Raw genomic sequence first — 7,683 nt, 5'->3', positions numbered from 1 at the left:
ATGTACTTAATTTGTTGAAGAACTCTAGATTTAAGTAGAGCTAAAAAAAAAATACAGAAGACTTCTAGCAAGCCTGATTAGAAATTGCAGTATATATATGATGTGAATTCCAATAATCTTTCAATAACCCTTAGAAACTGAATTAATCTCATTAGTAAACGCAAATCCATCTTCTCCTTTGTTGAAATAACTTTAATCATGCTGCTCATTATTACAATGACGAATTAAGGAACAATATATTTTACTGAGAACTTAATCCATACTCAAACGCAAGAATACGACACGATGTCATATGATATGATCCTCCATGTAGCTTCAATATTTGTTCTAATGTTTCCTAAACCTTATAAACAAGCTCGTCTTTGCAGACCCTTCTTATCACAAACTCTTTAATATAAACAGCGTTCAAACGAACAGCACTTCCATTAAAATTTTTGATACTTCCACAGTTTGAAAAAAAACCCCGATTTTCTACAACAAACACACAAAACTCACCTCTTCTATTTAATTTTTACAACCATAATATCTACCCCAGTGGTTTTCAACCAAATTTTACCAGTAGACCACCTTAGTTCCCATTTTATTCTGGTGGACCTTCATAAAAATTCGATTTTTAAAAATCTTATATTCTTATAATTAAATATTTTTAGGGATTGTGTAAAAATTCTTCAAATATTCCGTGTATTGAAAGAGTGTAAACCAATTTGTTGCATACAAATTTTAACAACATCTTAAGTGGACCCCCAAAGGTTATATGAACCTTGGTTTAGAACCACTGATCTACTCTTTCAATGTCACGTGTCTTTCTAAAGTATTAGTTTATTGAGCTGCGGTCCCTCTTGCAAACAACAGTGAAATAAAAACAGCTTCAGAGAGCTAAATGAAACTTTCATTAAGAAACGATTCCCCCAAAATGTATACACCTTCAGACTAAAACACATTTCACCGCCTCACTCTCCAAATATTTTTGGGATTTAAAGGACAACAACATTATCAATTATGAGACAATCGATTTGTCCCTTAATGCACCCCACTACTTCACGTTCAGCACTCGGTACTAGCAAATATCCTATGCGATATTTCTAATCTTCTAACCATTTTTGTCTACCGATTTATCTACCTGACTATTTACATATATATATCAAGTTATCTCCCTATTCGTACACCTACCTCCCTATTTACCAATTTACTCCACCTACCTACCTACCTACCTACCTACCTACCTACCTACCTACCTACCTACATACATACCTACATACCTACCTATCTACCTACATACCTACCTACCTACCTACCTACCTACCTACCTACCTACCTACCTACCTACACATACATACATACACACACACATATATATATATAGATATATATATATACATACACATATAAAATTTTATTGACAGTGACTTCGAATGTTTACCACTTGTATAACTTATTTGAGTTGTTTGAATACCCCATGCAAATTATTTGACATTGCCCAGAGTAAGAGCTATTCAACCGAGTCTAACTTAGGACTAAACCACGACAACAATGTGAAACAGTATATATATATATATATATATATTGTAGTGTAACATATGGATTTTGGAATCGTGTGGCTATCACCACGGAAAGCTCTTCTAGCAGACTCGGCTAGCAAACGACATAGTAATCCAGTATAGAGTAGTATGATGCAGAGGTCTATGCAGTTGAAATCTGGGAGATCCGGTCGATGGTTTTATATATATATATATAGTACAACATCAATTTTCCGGAACCTTTGATCTCCCAAAATGTCCGGTTTACTTATTTTTCTGGACCAAGGAAGGTCACCTTAGTCAACACAATCTGAATTAAACCAATATTAAATTTATTTAAATGGAATACAGGTACAACATTAGTATAAATTAGTGCGGATTATAAGAGGTTCCGGACCATTAGTGTACGAAATGTCGGTGGTGTATCTCTCCTCTCTCTCTCTCTCTTTCTCTCTCGCTCTCTCTTTCTCTCTCTCTCTCTATATATATATGTGTGTGTGTGTGTGTGTGTGTGTGTGTATGTATGTATGTATGTATTTATGTATATGGCTTAGTGGTTAGCATGTTGCACTCACGATCAGTAGACCTTGAGTTCGATTCCAGGACTGGGCGGCGCGTTGTGTCCTTGAGCAAAACACTTCATTTCATGTTGTTCTGCGGGTGGGAGAGTGTCAGAATCATTGGTTCGTTAGCAGAAATGCTTTACGGTATATCTTCCGGCTCTCTACAGCCTGAGTTCAAATTCCACGTGCCAGGAGAAGACAATAGGAAACCACTCCAGTATTCATCCGAAGTCTTGTACGGCAGCCGAAATTCCAGTAATCTACTAACGTAACAAGGAAGGTACGGGTCCTCTCGTGTTGTATAGAGATTGTCAGAAGGTTGACATGCACGGGAGCTACCCAAAAGGTAGACCATCGCTAGATTAGACTGTAATATATATATATATTATATATATATATTATATATATATATATATATAATATATATATACGTATGTACGTATGTATGTATGTATGTATGTATGTAGTTATGTATGTAGTGTATGTATGTATGTATGTATGTCTGCGTATGTATGTACAGGCGGAGGCGTGGCTGTGTGGTAAGAAGCTTACCTCCCAACCACACGGTTCTGGGTTCAGTTCCGCTACGTGACACTTTGGGAATTGTCTTGTACTATAGCCTCAAGCTAACCAAAGTCTTGTGAGTGGATATGGTAGATGGAAACTGAAAGAAGCCCGTTGTGTATATATATATATATATATATTATATATATATGTATGTATGTATATATATATATATATGTATGTATGTATATATGTATTTTTGTGTCTGTTTACCACCCCCTCGCCACCACCACTTGACCACTCATGTTACAGTGTATACATCTCCGTAACTTAGCGGTTCGGTAAATGAGACCGATAGAATAAATACTAGGCTTACAAAGAATAAGTCCTGGGGTCCATTTGTTCGACTAAAGGCGGTTTTCCAGCATGGTCGCAGTCAAATGACTGAAACAAGTAAAAAACCACATACATACATACATACATACATACATACATACATCTACATATATGTGTGTGTGAGTTGTGTGTATGTGTGTGTGTGTGTGTGTGTGTGTGTGTGTGGTCGGCGCTGAAGGCCCAAGCAAGCAGGCCAGGACAGCCAGATACGTGTGCTAAAGGTGTCCATATGTTGTTTGGTGTGTGACCATAATGCATTGTGGTAGTGCAAGCTGGTATTGTGTTGTTGTATGTGTATGAGTATGTGGATGAGGCAAAGCAGATCTTACTCAACTTGGTCAGGAATACGTTTTTTGTTTATTGAGGCAGATCTTGTGAGTGTCGTGTTTTGCAGATGGTGACGAGCACCGGATTTTTTGCCGAGTTGTTGTTCACGGGCGATTAGGATGTCGAAGCTCTCAGCTATACAGAAATTACGATTTTGGCTACTGTAATATGGCTGTACTTTAGCAACAGCTCTTATCTTTAAACCACCATCCATTTAGTAGAACTTTAAACTAATGTGAACTCTCAGCTTAAAATTTTATGTGAACTTCCAGCCTAAATTTTGTATGTATGTGTGTCTATCTATCTATCTATCTATCTATCTATCTATCTATCTATCTACTATCTACTATCTATCTATCTATCTATCTATCATCTATCTATCTATCTATCTATCTATATCTATCTATCTATCTATCTATCTATCTATCTATCTATCTATCTATCTATCTATCTATCTATCTATCTATCTATCTATCATCCATCCATCTATCATCTATCTATCTATCTATCTATCTATCTATCTATCTATCTATCTATCTATCCATCCATCTATCATCTATCTATCTATCCATCTATCTATCTATCCATCCATCTATCCATCTATCTATCCATCTATCTATCTATCTATCTATCTATCTATCTATCTATCTATCTATCTATCTATCTATCTATCTATCTATCTATCTATCTGTTTGTCTATCTATCTTCACTGTAATGTAGCTTTTGCATGTACATTTGCATGCCTTGATGTCACTACATGTGTTTATTTGCATGTTTCGTCTTACGTATGCGTATATATACGTTGTATCTATGCATGCATGATGGTATGTATTTATGCATGCATGAATTAAGACCAGTTACTCATCCTTGATATTAAAAAGAAGGAACTAACTCTGAAAATTGGTTAACGTGGGATGTCATAACTGACATACATAACACAAAGAAGGATGCTTGATGGCGACGTTGTCTATAAAAGGGCTACACCTCAGGGAAATATATCGTCTCCTCCCTAAATGGGAAATATACCCCCTGCATTTATCACATATTTCATCAATAGAATGAAACACTGCAGTTTTATTAAAATTTCACAAATCGAAATAACAATATTATAGTTTCGATGGGTTTTTTTTTTGTTGATTAAAACTTTTGTTTCATGTTTGGTTCACTGAGAAAATTGTAATTACATAATTTTTTCATAATTTACATTCAACATAAACATACACAAACACACGTACATACATACATACATACATACATATATGTGTGTATATATATATTTATATGTGTGTATATATATATATATTTATATGTGTGTATATATAATATATATATGTATATATATATAATATATATATATGCATATGATATGTGTGTATATATATGTGTATATATATATATATATGCACATGTATATACATATATATATATACTAAATATATATATATATACATATATACACACACACATGTATATATATATATATATATATATATATATATATATCTATATATATATACATATAGACACCTGCCTACATACACACACGCACAACATATTATAAAGCTTGTTATAATAAATCTGTTAATTGAACACTCTTCCTCATTGTATTTTAATTTATATACCATTGATGGAAAATAAAGCAAAACAAAATAACGATGTACGTGTGTATTATATGGACATGGTGACTCTATCGCGACGTGATTACAAATATATTTATTGCGTAATTATATATATATATGTGTATATATATATATATATATATATATATATATATATATATATATATATATATATATATATATATATATATATATATATATTATAGATTAATATTTTAAATATACATACATACATACATACACACACATACAGCTGGTATCAAAAAGTTCCCAGACTTGTTCTGTAGCGCGCCAACAGATGGCAGCACACAGTTGCATGCGCAGTGAGAGCTAGCAGTGACCTTCATGAGGCAGTGTGCCGAGTGACATTGCTGTGTTTACTTCGCAAATTGTGAAATTTGTGTTTTCGCAATCACAAGTACTCTGTAGTCTGCGATTTTGTCATGGGCAGAAAGTTGGAACAAAGGGCCAACGTGAAATTATGCGTTAAACTTTGGAAGTCAGCTACAGAGACATTGAGCATGCTTCGTTAAACTTACGGCGACGAGGTAATGGGTCGTACGCAATGTTTCGAGCGACACGGGACCTTCAAAAGCGGAAGAAAGTCCCTGGAAGACGATGATGGATCTGGAAGACCTGCCACGTGCGTCACCCCTGGAAACATGGAGTCAATTCATCAGCTTTTGCATGAGGATCGTCGGAGGACAATCAGTGACACTGCTGAAGTCGTTGGTCTGTCGTATTGGGTCCGTGCAGGGAATCCTAACGTCTGAATTGAACATGCGGCGTGTCTCTGCCAAGTTTGATCCCCGCCTGCTGGCAACTGAGCAGAAATAACATCGTATCGAAGTCTGTCAAAATCTCCGTCAGCGTGTCGCTGATGACCCATTCTTCATGTCGAGGATCATCACCGGTGACGAGAGTTGGTCAAGAAGTACGATCCTGAGACGAAGCAGCAGTTGTCACAATGGAAGAAACCTTCATCTCCCCGCACGACAGAGTCGCAGCTCAATCGAGAGCATGCTCATCGCTTGTTTTTTTCGACATGTGTGGTATTGTGCATCGAGAATTCGTCCTCCAGACCCAGACCATCAATCGAGAGTTTTACTGCGACATTTTGAAGTGTTTGAGGAAGGAGATTCGGCGAAAGGGACCGAATCTGTGGAGATCGAAGAATTAGCTTCTTCACGAGGATAACACACTCTCTCCTCACTCGTGAGTTTCTGGCCAAAAATATGGCATCGCTTCTGCACCCACCCTGTTCACCGGATTTAGCACCTGCGGACTTCTGTTTCTTCCTCAAGATGAAAATGCATCTTAAAGGTCGCCGTTTTAACACCGTTGTCGAGATCCAGAGCGAATAGCAATCGGTCCTCGACTCACTTACGGGAAACGACTTCCAGTATGGATTCCAAAAGTGGCAGGAACGCTGAGATCGGTATATTGTTGCGGAAGGTGACTATTTCTTTTATTTCTTTGTTGCCCACAGGGGACAGACAAGAACAGGCAAAGGGATTAAGTCAAGTATACCGACCCCAGTGCGTAACTGGTACTTATTTAATCGACCCCGAAAGGATGGAAGGTTAAGTCGACCTCGGTGGGTGACTATTTCGAGGGAGATGATGTTAAAACTTAGATATATAAGTTACTTTTTATTAAACACAACTATTCCGGGAGCTTATTGATACCACCTCGTACATACAGATAGAGAGAGAGACAGACAGACAGACGGATAGAGAGAGACAAATAGACATAGATAGATAGATAGATAGATAGATAGATAGATAGATAGATAGATAGATTAGATAGATAAACAGACAACCAGACAGATAGACAGACAGATAGGTAGGTAGATAGATATACAATGCATATGTATTTGTATATATGTTTATTCATATATACAAATAAATAGAAACATACATTCATGCATTGTATGTATATGTGTGCCTGTATACACACACGCACACACACACACACACACGCACATAATTTGTAAGAGAGTGTGTGTGCATGTGTTTAAGAAAATTAGCTTTATGCGAAATCTGGCCGTAGAGGGACTAACTACACGGTTACCACTAGCAATCGGATTCCTCCTCCTCCTCCTCCTACTACTACTACTACTTATCTGCACGTTACAAACAAAACTCCTTAATGTGTAACCGTGTCCCCCATCTCGTCACCCCATCCAAATCTTGAAATTTATGGCGTGCATTATCAGAATCACACAAGTTACTTTGGCATGGAGACTTAAGCAGAAACAGGCTGTAAAATAAGGAGGAGGAGGAAGAAGAAGAAGAAAAAGAAGAAGAAGAAGAAGAAGAAGAAGAAGGAGATGAAGAAAAAGAAGAAGAAGAAGAAGAAGAAGATGATGATGATGTTTAGGAGGAGGAGGAGGAGGAGGAGGAGGAGGATCATGATGATAATAATGAAATGAAATAATAATGATGATTTCAAATTGTAGAATTTTGGAGGGGAGAGGGAGGCGGATAAGGCAATTGCATCGACTCCCTAGTGCTCCACTGGTATTTATTTTATTGGTGCCGGAAGGATAAAAGGCAAAATCGGCCACGGCGTAATTTGAACTCGGAAGTGTTGAAAGAAGTACCGACTGCGATTCTGCCAATAATAATAATAATAATAATAATAATGCAGTACCAGGCAGTGGCTCTCACGGCTTCTGATCTTAACTGATTGGAAGTGTTATCATGTACATTGTTTTGTCTTGGTATAAAAGATGGGCTACAGCAAATATTCTGC

General features: G+C 36.7%; 1 long non-coding RNA gene across 1 annotated transcript; it reads left to right on the top strand.

Annotated features, from left to right (window-relative positions):
* The first annotated feature begins 1,385 nt into the window (after positions 1–1,385).
* On the top strand, positions 1,386–7,398 carry LOC118761016. The gene is made up of 3 exons (XR_004997101.1): positions 1,386–1,540; positions 2,361–2,366; positions 7,388–7,398. It is a non-coding gene; the product is annotated as an uncharacterized LOC118761016 (long non-coding RNA).
* The last annotated feature ends 285 nt before the right edge of the window (positions 7,399–7,683 follow it).

The sequence above is a fragment of the Octopus sinensis genome, unplaced genomic scaffold, assembly GCF_006345805.1.
Source record: "Octopus sinensis unplaced genomic scaffold, ASM634580v1 Contig04666, whole genome shotgun sequence".
NCBI lineage: Eukaryota > Metazoa > Mollusca > Cephalopoda > Octopoda > Octopodidae > Octopus > Octopus sinensis.
The sequence above is the reverse complement of the archived record's forward strand: the minus strand, read 5'-3'. Positions and strand labels throughout refer to the sequence as shown.